General features: G+C 44.2%; 1 long non-coding RNA gene across 1 annotated transcript in view; it reads right to left on the bottom strand.

The window, feature by feature from the left end:
* Window positions 1-17,455: 17,455 nt before the first annotated feature.
* Window positions 17,456-20,616, bottom strand: part of LOC105537422 — a 24,387-nt gene continuing 21,226 nt past the window's right edge. The window contains exon 4 of the long non-coding RNA XR_001005709.1: window positions 17,456-19,076. This is a non-coding gene — a long non-coding RNA (uncharacterized LOC105537422). The remainder of the gene's footprint in view (window positions 19,077-20,616) is intronic.

Raw genomic sequence — 20,616 nt, forward strand, 5'->3', positions numbered from 1 at the left:
TTTCTTGTTTATTTGACAGGATCACATACATACATATAGTTCCTTGTATACCCAATTAATTGGGTGGAGTACTTTGATTTGTAGCTTAACCCTGCCCTGTACTTAAAAGGTCTGGGTCCCAGAGCCCCATGGCTGTCTCACATGGTTCCCTAGCAACCAAATGAGACAGGGAAATGTGCAGTTTCATCACCACAAGATGTTAGGTCAATTAATATTCATTAGCAGTGCCTGTGTTTGGCTGCTAGGAGACATTGTGGGGAAAAAAAAATCTTTGTTGCTTGAGTGGGGCATGGAAGGAGCGAAGAGACCAATGAATATGTATATTATGTACTGAAGATGTGTTTTCTTAGACTAGTACACTGGCCTGTCTGCACATGTGCATGCAAGATTTAAAAAAAATTAATCTTTGTATTTACAATTATCTTTCTAAGTTTATTATATGGAAATAGATTTCAGAAACAATAGGAAAGTTGTACCCCAAAATATTTATCATGGCTCATTCAGGACACCTAAAATTATACAATTCATAGTGATTTTATTTATTCTATGTATTTTTTCTCATTCCATTGTGTGCTCCAGGTGGGAAACTTGGATGCTTGAATAATACCTAAAAGAAGCATAGGAGGAAAAAAATTCAGAAATTTCCTGTGTACTCATGATGTAAAGATAACAGCTATTAACCTGTTGTATGCCCTTTTAGGATTCTTTTCCTTCCAGAGAACACACACACATAGTCACATATGGTTTTACAAAAATACTATCGTTTTATATATACTGTTTTATCGACTACATTTTACAATTTGGCATTGTCATTATGAATGTTTTCTTGTGTCTAACATTTTTATTAGTCACATAATATTTCAGTGATTGTATTTCCTATGGTTCATTTAACCAAACTCCTATTTTTATTCATGCATTTAGGATGTTTACTTTTTTTGTCATTAATAATGTTGGACTGAGTATCCTTGTACATTCATCTTTGAGTCCTTGTCCAATTATTTCCTTAGAGCAAATTCCTAGAAGCAGGATTACCCATTTAAAGATCTTTCACGTGCTGTGTCATGTTTTCTTTCGGAGAGAACAGAACAATTTCCATTTGTACCAAGAGCGAATAAAGTTACCCTATGATTTTCTTTATCAATAACACTGGAAAAGATCATGAAGTTCCCAATGTCCAATATCTGAGTTTTATCAGATACTTCCCTTTATGAGGCTAAAATGAGAGCCCTGGGTCCCTTTGATGGGGAGGGCACATATTCTCAAAGAGGGGAATCTGGGCTGCAGAAGACTTGTGATTTTGACTTGACCCAGCTAAGTATTTTCAGGAAATTTGTCCTTCATAGCCCCAAAGTGCAGCATGAAACCAGCCAGCATCCACAAGCTCCCTGCAGTGAGGGGGTACACCACTGGCCTCCAACCTCTTGCCCATCCTGTGTTCTCAATGTTTCTGCCCACCCTCCCAAAGCTCTAATTTTAGTCTCATGGCTCTAGTTGCCCCAAGCCCCAGCTCCAGGAAGATGACAGAGGGATCAGGCAAGCCCTGAGGTGAGTGGTAAGATTTAAGGGCTTGTCTCTGTGAAAGAGAGAGGACAGGTCGCTTGGGAGTCTTGAGGAGGAAGACAATATAGTATCAGCAAAGTCCTTCCAGTTCTGCTCTAATTAGGAACAGTTTCCTTTGTACTCTTAGAAAACAGAACTCCCCCACCCTCAAGCTAGGTGGGACAGGAGGTGGGGCAGGAGAGTGAAAACGGAAGGCCTATTCGGCCCCCTTTCCTGGATTCTGTTTAAAAATATGTTCTGGTCACGGATGACCAAGGACCATGAGCTGAACTTCCCAATCAATGGAACCAACACAAACGCTTGTGCCCACTGGGCCAGGCTGGGCAAAAGAGCTCACTCCAGAAAACATTAGTGGGCCTTGATGAGAGAAATGGGACAGAATAGGGCAGTGGTTATTTATTGAGGTGTGTGTGGACCAGCAGCAGCTGCATCATCTGGAAGCTTATCAGAAATGCAACTACATGGGCCCCACCCGAACTGCTGAATTGGAATCTCAAAGGATAAGGCCTGGAATGTGTGATTCGCCAAGTTCTCTATGAAGCACTTGGGGACAGGGGTTCTATGCAAAACATGGGAGCAGGAGTTTTCAGTCTTGGCTTTATCTGCCATCCTGTGAGATACTAAGCAAGCCACTTTGTCTCTCTTGGCTTTATGTAAGGATAAGTAGACTTGATACTTTTTCCTGCAACTCTCTCCTTGTTAGTGTAATCATCTAAATAAGATATGCATGTGTGTATACGTGTGTGTGTATGCATGCACATGTATGTCTATGTGCATATGTGTATGTACGTTTTGTATGTCTGTGTGTGTGTGTGTGTGTGTGTGTGTGGTTAGTTTACTTTGGTTCTTCTTTTCCTTTCACCTTCCATTCCCATGAGATAAAGAAAGCTTATCGGAAACAAAAACTCAGAGTCAAAACCAAGCAATGACGTTTACTGTGAAGTCATCTGAGAAACAGGATCTTGAGGTGCTCTAAGGAGCTGCTTGGCAGCTCCTAGCAGGATAACGGGTTCTCCTGGAGAAGCAGGACACAGGTCCTTACAGACAGAAGCACAAATAAAATACCAGTTGGATTAGAGGTGATTTAAGTTTATGGATTTCTATCAACTTTATCACTTTAGAAAGTGCTAATTCCAATTGAAATATGTTTTCTTTTCTCTTAAAATTAACTGGTTGAGCTTAAGTTTCAATAAAACATTGCTATCTGAGTTTTAAGGGCTATTAAGGGTTCATCACATTAGTGAGGTCCATTTGTTTTAGGATATACTGTGGAGCCAATGTGTCTGGGTTTTTGAGTATAGGTTCTAACGGTTATAAGTGAGTAACCTTGGGCAAGTCACTTAACGTCTCTGTGCCTCAGTTTTTTCACCTACAAAATGGAAATAATAATAGTGACTAGCACAAAGTATTGTTGTGAGGATTACATGGATTTAATATATGGCAAGGTCTTTATAATAAAAAAAGTCAAGTACTGGTATGAAAACAGACACATAGACCAATGAAACATAACAGAGAACTCAGAAATAAAGATGTACACCTAGAAACATCTGATCTTCAACAAAGTCAACAAAAATAAGCAATGGAAAAAAGACTCCCTATTTAATAAATGGTGTTAGGACAACTAGCTAGCCATATGCAGAAGAATGAAACTGGACCCCTTCCTTTCATTATATACAAAAGTTAACTCAAGATGAATTAAAGATTTAAATTTAAGACCTCAAGGCCAGGCACAGTGGCTCAGGCCTGTAATCCCAGCACTTTGGGAGGCCGAGGCGGGTGGATCACCTGAGGTCAGGAGTTCAAGACCAGCCTGATCAACATGGCGAAACTCCATCTCTACAAACAATACAAAAATTAGCTGGGCGTGGTGGTGTGTGCTTGTAATCCCAGCTACTCAGGAGACTGAGGCAGGAGAATTGCTTGGACCTGGGAGGTGGAGGTTGCAGTAAGCCAAAATCATGCCATTGCATTCCAGCCTGGGAGACAGAGCAAGACTCCATCTCAAAAATAAATATATAAAATAAAAAATATAAAAATAAAAAATTAAATGTAAGACCCCAAACTATAAAAATCCTAGGGAATATCATTTTGGACATTAGCCTTGGCAAATAATTTATGACTAAGTGTTCAAAAGCAATTGCGACAAAAAAATGGAAAAGTGGAAACTAAGTTAGCTAAAGAGCATCTGCACAGCAAAAGAAACTATCAACAGAGTAAACAGGCAACCCACAGAATGGGAGAAAATATTTGCAAATTATGCATCAACAAAGGTCTAATATTAAGAATCTATAAGGAACTCAACAAGCCCCCCCCCCAAAAAAAAAACATTAAAAAGTGAGCAAAGAATATGGACAGACACCTCTCAGAAGACATGCAAGCAGCCAACAAACATGAAAAACAATGCTCAACATCACTAATCATCAGAGAAATGCAAATCAAAACCACAATAAGATACCATCTCACACTAGTCAGAATGCTATTATTAAAAAGACAAAAAACAACAGATGCTGGTGAGGCTGTGGATAAAAGGGAATGCTTACACACTGCTGGTGGGAATATAAATTAGTTCAGATCCTGTGGAAAGTGATTTGGTGATTCCTCAAAGAATTTAAAAGAGAACTAACATTCGGCCCAGAAATGTTATTAGTGGGTATATACCCAAAGCAAAATAAATCATTCTACCAGAAAGACACCTGCACTAGCATGTTTATTGCAGCACTGTTCACGATAGCAAAGACATGGAATCAACTCATCAGTGGTGGATTGGATAAGGAAAATGCAGTACATATACATGGAATACTATGCAGCCATAACAAAGAATGAAGTATCCTTTGCAGCAACATGAATGGAGCTGGTGGCCAGAATCCAAAGTGAATTAATGCAGGAACAGAAAAGTAAATACCAGATGTTCTCACTTATAAGCAGAAGCTAAACATAGGGTACACATAGAAATAAAGATGGGGGCCGGTCATGGTAGCTCACACCTGTAATCCCAGCACTTTGGGAGGCTGAGGCTGGTGAATCACTTGAGGTTAGGAGTTCAAGACCAGCCTGGCCAACATGGTGAAACCCCATCTCTACTAAAAATACAAAAATTAACTTGGCATGGTGGCGGCCGCCTGTAATCCCAGCTACTCAGGAGGCTAAGGCAGGAGAATTACTTGAACCCGGGAGGCAGAGGTTGCAGTGAGCCAAGATCGCACCATTGCATTCCAGCCTGGGCGACAAGAGTGAAACTTCATCTAAAAAAAACCCAAAGAAATAAAAATGGGAACAATAGACACTGGGTACTACTAGAGGGGTGATATGGTTTGGCTCGGTGTCCCCACCCAAGTCACATCTTGAATGGCAATCTCCACCTGTTGAAGGACGGACCTGTAATTCAAACGTGGGAAGGGAGGCAGGTGATTGGATTATGGGGGCGGTTTCCCCTATGCTGTTCTTGTAATAATGAGTGAGGTTTTTTTTTGTTTGGTTTTTTGTTTGTTTTGAGATGGAGTCTCGCTGTGTCAGCCAGGCTGGAGTGCAGTGGTATGATCTCGGCTCACTGCAGCCTCTGCCTCCCGGGTTCAAGCAATTCTCTTGTCTCAGCCTCCCAAGTAGCTGGGACTACAGGTGCTTGCTACCATGCCTGGCTAATATGTATTTTTACTAGAGAAGGGGTTTTACCTTGTAGGTCAGGCTGGTCTTGAACTCCTGACCTCAGGTGATCCAACCCCCTCGGCCTCCCAAAGTTTTGGGATTACAGGCGTGAGCCACCGCGCCTGGCCCCTGAGTGAGTTTTCACAAGATCTGATGGTTTTAGAAGTGGTGGTTTCCCCTGCTCTTCTTTCTCCTGCCACCTTGTGAAGAAGTTGACTGCTTCCTCTTTTGCCATGATTGGAAGTTCCCTGAAGCATCCCCAGCCATGTAGCTGGGAGTCAATTAAACCTCTTTCCTTTGTAAATTACCCAGTCTCAGGAAAGTTCCTTATGGCAGTGTGAAAACAGACTAGCACAAGAGGGAAAAGGAAGAGGGGACCAAGGGCTGAAAAACTACCTATTGAGTACTATGCATACTACCTGGGTGATGGGGATCACTTGCCCCCAAACCCCAGCATTATGCAATAAGCCTGTGTAACAAACCTGCACATGTGTTCCTGAATCTAAAATAAAAGTTGACTATATATATAAAATATAAAGTATATGTAATATATAATATATATAAAATATAATATGTAATATGTAATGTATAATATATATATGCACCAAGCACTAAGAATGCAGCTTGTCACATTTTGGCTCTGATCACTATTCAGGTCAATTTGACTCAAGTCTCTTCGTTCAAATTCAGAGTCGCGTGGCTTCTCTGAAGCTCAGCCTTGCTGGGGACAGGGCTGGTATCAACTTTTTCTGTTATTTCTACAGCAGGATCCAGCTGCACTTGGTGCTAACTGCCTCTCATTTGTTTATGAGGTAACTGCTTTCTTTCTTTTCATTTCACTCTCCCTTCCCTCCAATTTCCATTTCTTTTGTGAAATGGTTAAAGTGCTTGACATAATTAGCTGTTAATTGTTAGCAGCTGTACCCATTATCAGTTTAATGCCTAATTAATTGCAACAATTAATGCTGCCTGTCCTGTCTTAGGAACTGTTGATGAGGGAAGGCTGGTGTTGTTGAAGTTATATCTTAATTAATTTACCTCCAATTTTTAGCATTTAACTAAAAATCCCAAATTGGAAGCTGTTTTCCTCATATGAGTAATTGATGAGCAGAAGGTCTCAGTGCAATGCACAGTGGCCTGGGTCCACCCTTTGCAAGCTGGGTGTCTCTCAAAGTCAGTATCTGCAGTCAGGAAATGGAGTTTCCAGCAGCCATCTAACTGGATGGTGGGGCCCTGTGCACAAATGCACTCTTCTCTGTAAATTTTTCTGTGCTGCCTTGTTTTGAGAAAATGACAAGCCAAGAACCTCAAGAGCCAACAGCTTCTTCCACCAGACTTTGTTCAAAACTGCACTGGAGTACATAGCCCATTGTAGACGGCTTATGTGGGAAACTGACCTGGGTTGAGCATCTTCAGGACAAGCCTGCCTGGGTCGTGACTGCACCTCCAGCATTAGTAGGATGTTCAGTCCACTATTGGAGGGAAAACTGGATAAGTCCTAGTCTCAGCTTACCTAGCTTCTCCTGTGAGCCGGGTTTGGTGCCAAATGCTTCACACACAGAATATTTTTTTCCTAATTCTCACAATAACCCTGCAATGTGGACATTATTTTCCTTTCTATCTTCATATTTGTGGATGAGGAAATGAAGGCTTATAGAGATTATGTAATTGGCAAGTGACGGCATTATAGCTCAAACCTACATGATTCCAATTGCAATACAGGCTTGCCACCTTACCATCTTGCCTTTCTTTGAATGAATGAATGAATAGGTGAATCTTTTGTCACTGTGTTCTGAGGTAATCTGTCGACTTTTAGAGTCCTAGGACCCTACATCCCTTTGGGCAATCCCACTGTCTGTCATCCTGTGAAGAGGCCAATCCTGGTACAGGAGATGGAGATGGGCCAGGTGGGCTTTTGACTTGGCAGTGGGATATAAAGGCAGGTGGCAGAGGCAAACATAAGAAACAGGACCCTCTCTTTGGGTCTGGGGGAGTCAGGAAACAATATATACCTCAGCTATGGGAGGTGTGCTGCACGGCTCTGTGCGGGACAGAAAGCTTGTCCTTGTAGCGTGACACGGACCAGGACCTAGGTGGGGGACATGACCACTCTAAGACACCACTATGATCTTAGGGCTTAAGCTCTGACAGGAGCTTTGTTTAACATCCAGGTGTGTGGTAGGCTAAAATCATGGCTCCCCAAAGATATTCATGTCCTCGTCCCTGGAACAAGTGAATATTACTTTATATGGCAAAAAAAAAAAAAAAAAAAAAGACTTTGCATATGTGGTTAAGGATTTTAAGAAAAAGAGATTATCCTGGATTAGGCGGGCCCTAAAAACAGTCGTATTTGCCCTCCTAAGAGGGAGGGAGAGGGATATTTGACATTAAAAGAAAAAGGAGAAGGCAATGTGACTGCAGAGGCAGAAATTTAAGTGATGCAACCACAAGTCGAAGAATGCCAGAAGCCACCCGGAACTGGAAAAGACAAGGAAGTATTCTCCCCTAGAGCCTCTGGAGAAAGCATAACCCTGTCAGCACCTTGATTTCAGCTCAGTGATACTGGCTTCAGACTTCTGGCTTTCCAGAACTCCAGAATGAAGAGAATAAATTCTATTGTTTTAAGTCATCAGGTTTGTGGTAATTTGTTAAGACATCCACAGCGAATGAATACGCCAAATTTGTTTTCCTTGTTATAATACTTTCATGTTATCTCTAAGTCTTCAGCAAAGTTTTATTAAGCATTAAAAAATCTAAGAGAAAAAGAAATTGGGATGAGAGCTGGAGTTTCTTATCTTAAGAATTATCTGGTTGAGAAATTTCTTGGGGTAGGCATACAACTCATTATGATGACTTCAGGGTGGCAAATTTAGGATTAGGTAGGTCTTAATGCATATTTAGGAAAATACTCAAATACTATGTAGCTTAAACAAAGAAGTTGTTTATTTTTTGTATAAAACAAGTCTAGAGTTAGGCAATCCCAAGCTAGTGGGGCAGCCAGCCACACAGATTGTCAGGGACCAGTTCCCTTCTAATTGTTCAAGTGTACAGTCCACATCCTTGTGGTCCAAGATGACTGCTAGATTTCCAGGCATCACATCTGAGTTCCAGAAGCAGGGTGGAGAAGAAGACAGAAAGAAGGGTCCACCTTGTCACTCTTAGGGAGGCTTCCAGGAAGTTTCTCACACCTTTCTGCTTATATCTCTTTGGCTAGAAATTAGTTTCATGGTAACACAGCTGCAAAGGATGATGGGAATTGGACTATTTTACCCAGGTGACAATATGCCCAGTTAAAAAATTAGATCCTGTTGATGAAAAGAAGGGGAAATGGATATTTGGAGGCAACTAGTCATTTCTATCTCACCAACTATTCAAGTTCTAGACAGTGAGGGGGAGGGATATAAATTAAATTATAATTAACTAACATATGGGCTTTTTTTTAAAGACCTCACCTGGAGTCGATTTGAGTTCCAATGCTGCAGTGTAGTCTAATGTTTGTTTGTGCAAAGTATCCGGGCAAGCATGGATAGAATGGCTGTAGGTCTGAAAACCATAAGGAACAGGAGAGGAAACAGGTTGTTTAGGTGAAAAAGAGGTTTTTTTTTTTTTTTTTTGGTAAGGACAAAACGATCTGTTTTTCAATAAATTCCTGTCCTGTGGATATGAAAATGAACTACATCTGTGATAAGATAGAAGGCGAATGGGGTGGAAGGGAGGCCAATTTTAGCTGAATAGGGAAAAGAAATTTCTACCGACTGAAAATCCGGCAATGGTACAGCTGCCTCTCGGGGACGTGACTCCCTTTCTGGGCTGGGAGCTGCCAGGGTGCTGGGAATGAGCCTAGAGCAGGGGCTGGACTGGATGACTTCCCTCTGATCACATGACTCAGTGGGGAGGCCCTCTAGGAGCTTGTCAAAGATCACAGTGGAGGACACAGCACCGTGGGGGTCTGTGTCTAATTAAGAGACAAATGAATGAGGCTGTCAGTGAGAGGGAAATTTCCATGCCCCAGGATAACAAAGCTACAGTTGTTGCTGGGCTGAGGCCTGAAGGTCTGTGCCAGTTTCCCAAAAAATGAATATAGGGAGTGTGGTTTAAGCTTGGTGCTGAGCCCTGAATCTGGACAGCCCAAGGTGGGAGGGGCCCAGGATAACAGGATGGCGGGGCCTCATTTTATTTGCCTCCTGCTGTGCTTAACTTGGTAGGGGCAGTTAGCCAGTTCCCAGCATCTTCTGAGACAAGCCCGGCAATCCAAGGGTGTCAGGACCAAAGGTGAGGGCCGGAGGGAAGAAAAAAGCTTAGATCTTTGCTTTGACTATATCTCTATGCAATTACAGACTAAAGTCTCCTGGAGTTCATGCTGACGTTTCTCCAAGAGGCTGTGACTCGGTACATGACTGTAGGCTATTTTGTGGATGTTTAAATGATGTTGGCTCTGTTGTGGGGTAATCATAGGTAATGCACTAATGAGAGCTGCCTTTCTAGCCAGAAGAAGCACAGTGACATTCCTTCCATGAAATGATGGCTTGTCCCCACTGTTGTGAGCATATAGAGAGCAGGAAACATGTATAAGGCTCTGTCTCAGGAACCTGTGGTGGTCTGGCCTGTTTTGGTTGCAAGTGGCAAAAGCCACCCCCCAAACTAACTTGAGCAGAAGGGAAAATTTCTTGCCTCCTGTCACCAGAAGTAGATCTGGCACAGTGGGTTCAGGAACTCACACTCTGACACTGGAGCTCTCCTCTTGCTCTGCTTGGCTTGGTTCTTTTTGCACATTGGCCTGGACTCTCTGACCTCAGTCAAGCAGTCACCTGGAAGAGATGGTTCCAGGAGCTCCAAACTCACAGCTTGCATTCCAGCTACCCCATGTCTTCATCTCCCCTCTGTTCCTTAGCCACAGGCCAGCTGTCTCCTAGACAAGTGTCCTGACCAGAGAGGGTCTTTGGAAACACGAAGACCCTTAGCAGGGAGTGTGTAGAGAAGTCCAAGCATGGTTTTCAGGGCCTTCCATGCCTTCCTTCTTCAGTTGCCCAGGAGTCTGGGAAGGTTAATTTGTTTATATGTGACCAGGCACCTTGCCAGTATTTCTGTTAGCAGTACCAGGGCTCTCGAAGGGCTTAACATGGTGGCTGCTCCCAAGCCCTGGACAGGAGTTGCAGCCAAGGAACCCATGACATCTCTGAGTGGGCCTGAGCTCCTCAGTCTTTCCCGTCACCATTCCTTGCATTGGCCTGACCTCAGAGCCCTCAAGCTCTGGACCCAGGCATGACCACAGGCCCTTTGCTTACTGCGTGTCAGCTGCCTGAGGAGGACCTTTGGTCTCAGCCTGTAGCTGTGGCCCCTGGAGCCTATTCTGGAATCCTCCCAACAAAAACAGCCCTGTTTTTGTTCCTCCCCTGGAGGAAGCTGCTTCGACAAATGCTAAGATGCTGTTTGTGTTCTCAGGCTGGATTGCAGGGTCACAGCCTGCTCCACTTGCCTAAAAAACCATAAAGTCTGAGGTTTCCCTTCGGGACAGGACCAGGGGCACAGGAATTTAAAGGGATTGGACATATCTATTAAGCAAGAGAGATCTCAGTAAGGCTTGACTTCTAAGTTGCCACCATGTGTTCCCTGTGGTTTTTGCCTGTAGGAATCGGGGTTCCTCATGGTAAGCAGTTGAAGCCAATTCTGGCTGACACAGCAGGAAAGGTTTAGTAACAGGATGTTGGGTGCCTCACAGAATCAGCGGAGCCTGGAAAACCAGGCCCCACGCTACACGTGCAGAATAATGTTCCATTACACGTGGCAGAACTGGCCTCATGAGAAAACTGCTGTGGCCGCCACTGCTGCCAACTGGATGTTCCAATTTGCATCACAATTTGCCAGGAACATGACCATTGTCGCCACTGCTGCCTTCAGTGTCCATGCCACATGTGGCCCCGGAATGTCACCTTATCATCCCGGCAGCTCCTTGGCCACCTGCTTGTGTCTTAGCTGCAAAGGAGGCTGGGAAAGTGACTGTTCTTGTTTCCACTTTTAGGAGGCAGGATGCACAGGATGGAAAATTCCTCTAATGTAAGAAGGGTGTTTAAAGGTGCTGGGCAGCCAGGAAACTTGACAACGGCCCACCATACCAGCTGTGTAAGGTGCGTACTGCATCTTTGAGGGGAAGCAGTTTGCATGTAACTCGAGGGTGCTGCCTGAGATGGTTGATGCAGTGACCGCATCCTCAGAGGGGAGTTATGGAGGAGGAGAGTCCTCCAGGGTCAAGTCATAAGTGAGAAACACAAGTTCCCGGTGCAGTGATGGGAGGCGGGGGCTTGCAAGGGAGTTTCAGTGACGATGTCTGGAGTCTTTCCTTTCTGCATCTTCAGGGAAAGATGAAATTTGCTGTGAGTCACTCTCGTTGGTCCTAGCTTCCAGCCCTGCGTTGCTAGGCTAGACTAGCAGACTTTCCAGAGTGTGTTTTCCTTAGAGTTGATTGAAGCAAAATGCTGGGCACCCATCTAGGATTCACCTAGAAGGAATCAAAGGAGAAAGGTAACAGTGTTCAAAAGTGGGACTTAACCCAGCAATGTAATCTCTTTTAAAAATACCTTCTTCCTGTCATTCTCAGCAAGATGTGGCTCCCACAGGGTCTTGCTTGGGGACTGGGCTATCCAGTGCCTGAAACGGGGGTGGGGGGGTGTTTCCAAAAATAAAGCTGACATTTATTGAGTGCCGTGTGTCAGCACTGTATGGAGGGCTTTACACAAATTATCTGAGTTAATCCTCATAGAAACACCATGAAGTATGAGCTATTACTACCCCTGTTTTACAGTTGAGAAAACTCAGGTTTAAAGAGGATAAATAACTGCAGTAACGGTTAATCAGCCAGTAGCAGAGCTGGGATTTGAATCTTAGCAGCCTGACCTCAAAGTCCATGTTGCTCAATTGTCTCTCTAGGATCTTGAGCTAGAAAGTAACTTGACCTTCCCAACATGAGGCTTACATTCTCCTTGGCTCTTCTAGAGTTCAGTCAAAGTTAGAAAAAGCTATGCTGGGTAGACCTATCTGTGCTAGGTCCTGCACACAAATACATAATCTAAACTTCCAGGGGGGCAGCCCCTTCCTTAGTCACACAGCCCATCATCCTCAGATGCTTCGATCTGAGGTCCGACAAAGTCAGTAAGTGTGAGCAAAGGATGACCAGGGTGTTGAGTTGAGACTGCAGGCAACACCTCCCTGTAGGGGCGTGAGGCTCTGACTATCTAGAGGAGAAGCAGGAAACTGCCCACATCAGTAGGTGGCTCCAGATATCTAGGGAAGAAGGAAAAGAGGGAATCACTGAAAAGGAGATAAATGGAGAACAGAGGGTTGACTGGGAAAGACTGAGGATACCCCAGGGATGTCTCAGTGGGTTGGAGGAATGCCCTCAGGCTGGATTAGACTTTTCTCTGGACCCCCTGCCTCCACATGCTTTCTGATTGTGTCTTTGGGTGGTTGCATCCTCTACCGTATGATTGTACATTACACAATAACAAGGGCGAGTTGTGGGATCCTCCCTGTGGTAAGTGCTCAGCACATGTTTGTTTACTGAGATGAATAAATGAGACCTATTCTAGGGACAGCAGGGATTTGGGGAAGTGGAGAGAGATCCAACCTGAGGAAGGAAATCCTTAGAAAAACAAAAGTCCTCTTTGAGATTAGGTTCTGCATCCAGGCTGGGCAGAGGCAAGTGGAGAGAGATCCAACCTGAGGAAGGAAATCCTTAGAAAAACAAAAGTCCTCTTTGAGATTAGGTTCTACATCCAGGCTGGGCAGAGGCAGTCCTAGAGAGGTGAACACTTGGCAGGTGGCTATGCTGCCTGCAGGAGGGTCTGCTGCAGAGCCCTTCCCACTCCACGGAGGCTGCTCATGCTCTGTGAGCCCCTGGGTGACAACCTGCCTGGAGCCAGAAGCTGAGACTCTTTCCATTCTTGCTTCTAGGGAAAGAAGTGGGTGAACTCTCTACTCCGGAGTCTGAAAACTGTCAGGAAGGGAGGTATAAGTGGCACCAGGGGTGGAGAAGTATAGAACATCTGGAGTCATCCTGGTATGCTGGAGGAAGCTTCAGTGTCAGAGTCATTCATTCAGCAGAGATTTATTGAGCATTTAGGCTATATCAGACACTGTGCTAAACACAGGGGTGAGTGAGACAGACAGCCCTTGCTTTCATAATGGTTACAACTGGGTGGAGAAGACAACACGTCCACACTTACAACGTAGTCTGAAAGAATTATGTTGGGGTGCTATGGGAGACAGAAGATAGCCACAGAATCCAGATTTGGGGTTGCTGGGTAGTGACATTTAAGCTAAAACTATGAGTAGGAATTGGCTAGGAAAAAGGAAATATTATGGCCTGAATGTGTCTCCCCAAAATTCCTATGTTGAGATCTAACCCTCAATGTGATGGAATTAGGAGGTGGGGCTTTTGGGAAGTAATCAAGTCATGAGGGTGGAGCCCTTATAAAAGAGGCCCCAGAGAGCTGCCTTGCCCCCTTCTACCAGGTAAGGTCACTTGAGATGCATGCCCTGTATGAACCGGGAAGTCAAACCTGTTGGCACCTTGATCATCGACTTCCCAGTCTCCAGAACTTGGAGAAATAATTTTCTCCTGTTTATAAGCCACTTGGTTTATGGTCTTATCTCATAGCAGCATGAACTGACTAAGAAAGGCAGCAAGGGAATAGGAAGGTAGTTTCAGACAGAGGGAGTAAAAACCTGACCTATTAAAGGATCCAAAATAGCCCAGTCTAGCTGAATGTGAACTCTCAGTGGTAACAATGGTGAGAGGTGTGTCTGCAAGATCTGGTCAGCCACGATAAGGAGCTTAGGCTGTCTTGATATAAACTGAAAAAAGCTGTGGCTCCATGTTTCTTAGTTTCTGTATAGAGTTGCATTTGGAGAAGAGCAAGCCAATCAACAAATAATTTAAATCTTTATTGAGATCTCTTAAAGAATGCTAAGAAGAATCCATTTCACCCACATACCACTTCTCAGAAATCCCCCCTTTTCCTCCCTAATTGTCTCACTTCCCACAGCTTCCAAATCCCAAACTGTTTCTCAGCCCTCCTTACTTGGTTTCCTTCCTCTCTCTTTTGCCCCTTGCCCCTCGCCCCAGCCCATGCTGTGTGAATCTAATGACTGAGTCAGCTTAAAACAACATTAACTCAGAGCTTAAAATGTGAGTTTGATAAACCTTTCTCACCCTAACACCAATTCCTGATTTTATGTGTGTCCAACCAGCCTTGCAAGGGTTGAGTAGGAGGAGCATCTTTGCATTTGGACTTCCTCGAGGCCATCACACACCCTCCTGATGCTTCCACTGTGATCCAGGCAGGGTAGAAATGAAGGTGATCTGGGAAGACATAACTCAAAAGAAACAAAAATCAGAGGCCAGATCCCCCGGTTGAGCCATTAAGCCAAAGGGGCTGGGAAGAGACAGTAAATCCAGACATGGGGCCACTGGATAGAAATGGGAAATGACATGAAAGCAAAAAACATTTCAAAATGGAAAAAGGTGGAGCCAGGAAAATCTCCCTGTACTGTGGGGGGTAGCACCAGAATTTTTACAAGGCAACTGCAGCCTCATGACCTGTGATGGAGGGAAAGAAGACTGGTGATGGTAGCCAGTCAGCCAGCCTGCTGAGTGACCCGTGGTTGTACATTTCAATTCCTGCAGACAGAGAAACAAGGGGAGAGAGAAAAGAAGGGGAAAGGAGGTGAAAGAGGGGAAGGGAGGAAAGGAAGAGGGAAGCAGAAGCAGAAGCAGGAATAGAAACCAGGGAACAGAGAGGCAGCTTGTCATTCCAGATTCTACCAGAGTTCCATTACAAACTGATAAAAATCACGAGTTAGGACCTTGGAGAGAGTCCCCTAAACTCAATTGCCTTGGCCACCTTCTCTGATGGCATTTATATGAATACATTGCATTTATTGAGAAGGCCAACTTTTGTTCTACATCCTTTCGGGGGGCTTCCCCTCTCCCACTGCCTCCACAAAGGGCTCATAAATGCAAGCCCCAACACCAGCCAGATTCTCGGTCCTCTCCCCAAGCCCTTGCTGTTGGTGGTCTCCTCGCCTGTTCTTGGCCTCACTGTCCCAGGCTGGGTCTTGGCTCCTGGCTCACTGAGAGCTAGACTTTGCCAACTCCCATCCTTTTTGATTTGGGTGACCCTACTCTTCCTGAGTTTTTAAAGCTCTGGATTCTTGAAGTTTTATGCTCTGACTACTCTTTGGGTTTTGGGAAGCCTCTGTTATTTCAGATGAGAAGACTCCACCATGGCTATGAATCATGGAACCTTCTAGAAATAACCCCTTCTTGGTCCTGTTGGGCCTTATACTTTATACTGGGATGTGCAGATCTGAGCATGGGAAAAATTGGACTGTAGAAGAAGGCATTTTTTTGGATGAGAAGATCCTTTAAACTTGATGGCAAGGGGTTGAAACAGTACCTCCACATTCGAACTCAGAGATAACCCTGTGAAGAAGTCATAGTTATCATTCACTGAACACCTACAACAGTCGATTCTTGTTATTTGTAGGAGTTGTGTTCTGTAATGTTTCCGCTAATGTTGAATTAGCCAATAATGAACCATTGCTTCTAGGTGAAGTGCAGACCTGTGAGCCTCTGGTCACATGTTCCTCAACCGATCCATACATAACCTTGTCTTGTGTGTGTTTCTGTTTAAAGTCACCTTATTTGATATACATTGTTGGTTCATTAACATTGAACTCATGACCAATAGCACTAGAACTCACGCCTGAGTGAAGTTTACCTAACACACATATATTCTCCCTAAGGCACTTCATAGCCTTCTTGCACATAGGAATTCTAGAAAGTGCCTCAGCATTACACTTGGTGGCCATTTTACATAGTAGAATCAACAACAACAACAACAAAAAAAGTTGGTACTAAATAGACCATGAAAAAGATACTTGTTAGGTGAGTGTGGTGGCTCACGTCTGTAACCCCAGCACTTTGGAGAGCTGAGGTGGGTGGATTGCTTGAGCCCTGGACTTTGGGACCAGACTGGGCAACACGATGAGACTTTGTTTCTACAAAAAACTAAACAATTAGCAAGGTGTAGTGGTGAATGCCTGTAGTCCTAGTTATTCAGGATGCTGTGGTGGGAGGATGGCTTTAGCCCAGGAGGTCAAGGCTGCACTGAGCCATGATTGTGCCACCACTGCACTCTAGCCTGGATGACAGAACCAGACCCTGTCTCAAAAATTAAAAAGGACATTTGTTTACAGTATGAGAGCTGAAACGAGAAGGCAGAGCATCCCCTTGCTCCATCTCAGCTGGGAATGTGCACGTCAGGCTTCTCAAAATTGTCACTGCTCTGTGCATGCTTGCAAATGACCGCAAAAAGTCTTCGGACATTGATTTTGGGGTTATACATAAATGTAAGCGAGGAAGTGAATTTGCAAATATGGAATTGGTGAGTAATGAGGATTGATTTTATGTGCCAGGCAATGCTGGGGAGGTGAGAACCGATGTGACCTGTATTCTGCAGATGTTCTTGGAACTTCTGCATCTGACCCTCCTTTGGGGCTTACTAGGATCCAAGGCCAGAGGGGAGCTTTCTGGCTTCCCAGTCTGTGTTCCAAATGAACCATTTCCAGGGGTTCAGCTCCTCTGAGGGTGGAGGAGTCACCTTCAGCAGGACTCACCTTTGTATTTAAGGTGCAGAACAGCAGCAGCAGCTCTGTTTGTACTGTACAAAGAACAGCCTCTTGTAATTTGGTTCTTTTTGAACAGTTGCTAATAATTTTGCACTCAATTTCCATTTAAATGGAAACATTAACCTCTGGAGCCTGGAAAGGAGCCTAGAAGGGGCTCATAAGTACGGCTCTTATCCCCACAGCTCCGAGTGTCCCAGGGGTCAATCCAAACATACTTATAAATCACTGTCCTCAATAGATGAGGGGTTCACTCCTGTTTTGAAAGACCCTTGCCCTCCCTCCCAGTACAAAGTTCATTTTCTTGTTTACTCACCTTATCCAATGTCTGGAAGTTCTTCCTTAAGTCCAGCCTGAAGCTTCTCTGCTGGAACACTAAGCCTTCTTTTTCCTGGATCACGTGCAGAAGAGACATTAGAAACACACCTGAGCTGATAGTGAAGCTCCTAACAAGATGGGCAAGTGACCCTAGGTGGAGGCTGGAACAAAGCCCAGGGATCATCAAAAATAGCATTTTGTCAACCAGCAACAAGAAGAATCCAAATGATCCCACATGAGTCACAAAACATTTTCACAGATATTATTCTGTTTTATTTTTGTAATTCCTCTGTGAGAAAAGTATCTCACTTACCTGATTCTACAGATGAGGCAACTGGGAAATAGAGTTAACCCACATCAATTACAAATTGGCAGGGCTGGGGCCCCAGAGCCCCTAGCCTGCACTCTGCAATGATTGTGAAATTCTGAGAGGCTGGTCAGCTTCTGTGTCAAGAAATTAATGATATTGATGACATAACCTAGAATGCAGTCATTGGGTATCCCTAAATCCTCCAACTTCCTACTCTAAGATATCAATCAAAATTGGTCTTCACTGCCCCCTCACATGTGGCAGAGAACCCATGCTCTTCCCAGTCTTTGTCCTGCATGGCCTGCACCCTAAGACCTTGAATTACTTCTTTTTTTTTTTTTAATTATGGGTTCTCGCCTTGCATTTTGTCTCCTGTGTTGGATCTCCTTTTTTGGCAGATATTATCTTCACTTATGGAGAGGACGAGCAGGGGTCTACAGATGTGAAGTGACATCTGCTTGCTGCATGTGGTTGGGTAGCTGGGATGCTGCACAAATGCACTGTTGGGAGGGTGGAAATTCAGCCATGCAGCATTTGCCAAATCAGGAACTATGAGGTGCTACATCCAATCAGAATATTATCTTATTTATCTGTGCAAAGAGGTGTCTTCTATTTGCACAAAGACACCTTTTATAGGCCAGAGGTGGCCCTGAGGAACATATTCAATGTCACACATCCAGAAAGTCTGTAGCCAGAGTGGAAAGCCAGGTCAGCTTCCATCATCTGGTCTCATGTGCCCTTCTTTCTCCTAGTGCTCAGCTCCTGGAATGGGAGAGGGAGACATGGGGAGGTGGAGGTGGAGGGGAGAGGGGAAGGACTGCCTCCCTGTTTTCAACTTTCCAATCACCCTCTTCAGCCTACTTATCTTCTGTTTCCAATAATGAAGCAATCTTTTTGGTCAGCACCCTCCACCCCCATTCTTTTTCTACCACTTGCAGTATGGATTCTAAAAATAGCAATAATTAGACAAGTCTGCTCATCATTCCAGGTCTTTCTTGTCTTTGTTTAAATTCTGTTGGTTTTATCTCCTATAATTTCTGACTGATCTGGAGGAGCCTGAGCAGTGTGCAGTGATACGTGTGCAGACTATGATTAAGTGTGGGTATGTGTGTGAGCGTGCATGTGTGTATATGTGCATGTGTTCACATATGCATGCTTGTGTGTGTACATGCATGTATGTATGCATTGTGCACATGTGCAATGTGTGTGCATGTAGTGTGCATGTGTGTGTGTGTATATATATAATTGTGTAGTGTGCATGTGTGTGTGGTGCATTTACATGTGTGTAGTGGGTTTTGCAATGAGGAGGAGGCAGAAAGGAGTGTGGACCCATTATCTGTTGTTATGCATTAGTTGTCCCTCTCAGGATCCTTGACACACAGGGACCCTCTCCTGAATGTTGGTGACCCAGTCAGGTACTTTCCGTTTGCTCCTCCAGATTCCCTCTTCAGCCTTCTCAGCTCTACTCCCTTTCCTGGGGCTGACTTCATGGATCACAGCAATGGTTCCTTGCACTCTTGATTTCTGTCAAGCTTAGCCAAGGAGGAGTGCAGGTGGTCAACTGGAGGAAAAGGGGCATGTAGGGTCAGGGCATTTGTTCCCCTGGCCTCTTTCCTGCAGACTTGCCTTGGGCTGGTGGCCTTCCTTGACCATTGCCCCTCTCAAGGAAGCCCTCTGTGCAAGCTTATTTCTTTTGGGTTCTGGTCACTGCCCTTTCCTTTATTCCTCTGGATTAATGTATTCTCCCTTTCCTCCCATGCCCTGCCTACATTTCTGTAAACAGTCTTTCATTAAAGCCTCCTCAAGTAGTCCTAATTTGAGTGTGCTATGTGTTTTCTGTTGGAATCCCGACTGATACAAAATTCTCTTGGTCACTGCCATTGGCTAGTTAGATTGTAACCCATATGGTGGTCTCCATTTGTCTCTGTCCTTCAATATCTGTGTCTGGCTCCTACCTCTGTGGAGGAAAAGGTTGGGCAATAAGCTTTACTATTTCTTCAGCTGAGCTCTTTGGTACAGGCTGCTGCTTCTCTGACCAGTGGAGCTGCCATTCTGCTGGGAAGGAGGGCACCCTCTCTCTCCTGCCTGTTGCAAGTATTTCCTCACCTATTTTTCCTAAAGCATACATCCACTGGATCAGTAAGATGGTTTAAGAAGATTTTTAATCAGGAATCAGGTATTATGACCCTGGTCAATTGTCTACCTCCCTCATTTCCACGCTTAGAGCAAAGCCTTGCTGCCAAGCTCTCTGGAATCTTCCACACCGATGCTACGGGGCCTTCGGTGGATTTCCAGCCTTGACCACAATGTTACTCCTTTCCTCCCTATTTTCTTTTAATCCTTTCTTCCCTGATGTACTGCTTCCACTTATTTTTCTCCCCAGACATTACCTCTTCCTAAAGAAAGAGCAAAGCCCATGTTCATTTAGCACTTCCTTTTTTTTGGGGGGGGTAGGTTTCAGTCTTGGTATTGTAGGGGAGGAAAAGCTTTTTTCTGTACCCTCTCATGTCCTGTACCTGGGGATGCGCAAATTAAACTGACAGAGGACAGATTAGCAAGAGAAAAGGAAGAGCTTATTTATGCACACAAAATGTGTACACGTGGACACTCAGTGATGAGTACTCAGTGATGTGTAACTCAAAGGGATGGTTAGAATTTGGAGCTTATATACCTAATTTAGGAAAAAGGGTAGGGAGAGCAAAGGCTTCTATGGGAAGGACAAATAGGTTTCTTTAGGAAAGACAAATGGGTTTTTAGGAGAACAAATAGGAGGTAAAGTTTAAGATAATGTTTGTTTATGCAGGTGTGAGTGGTCTTTCTGTCTTCTTTACGGCCATAAAACTCCCCCGGAGAGGAGATTTATGGGAGATTTATTCTTGGTTTCTCTCCTGGGAATAGACTTGCCCCAAAGAGGGAATTTATGGCAGTTCTCATTTCTCAGAAGTATCTCTGTTGAGTCAGATAAGGGAAGTTCTGAGAAGTCTTCTTTCTATATCTGTTGAATCTCAAATATCTTCAGCTTAAAATAATCTTGATGCCAAGTCTGGGATTCTGAGTGGGTTCACACAGTGTACATTGCAGGTTAGTAACTTTTCCCTTTG

The sequence above is a fragment of the Mandrillus leucophaeus genome, unplaced genomic scaffold (genome assembly GCF_000951045.1).
Source record: "Mandrillus leucophaeus isolate KB7577 unplaced genomic scaffold, Mleu.le_1.0 Scaffold172, whole genome shotgun sequence".
In the NCBI taxonomy this organism is placed as follows: domain Eukaryota; kingdom Metazoa; phylum Chordata; class Mammalia; order Primates; family Cercopithecidae; genus Mandrillus; species Mandrillus leucophaeus.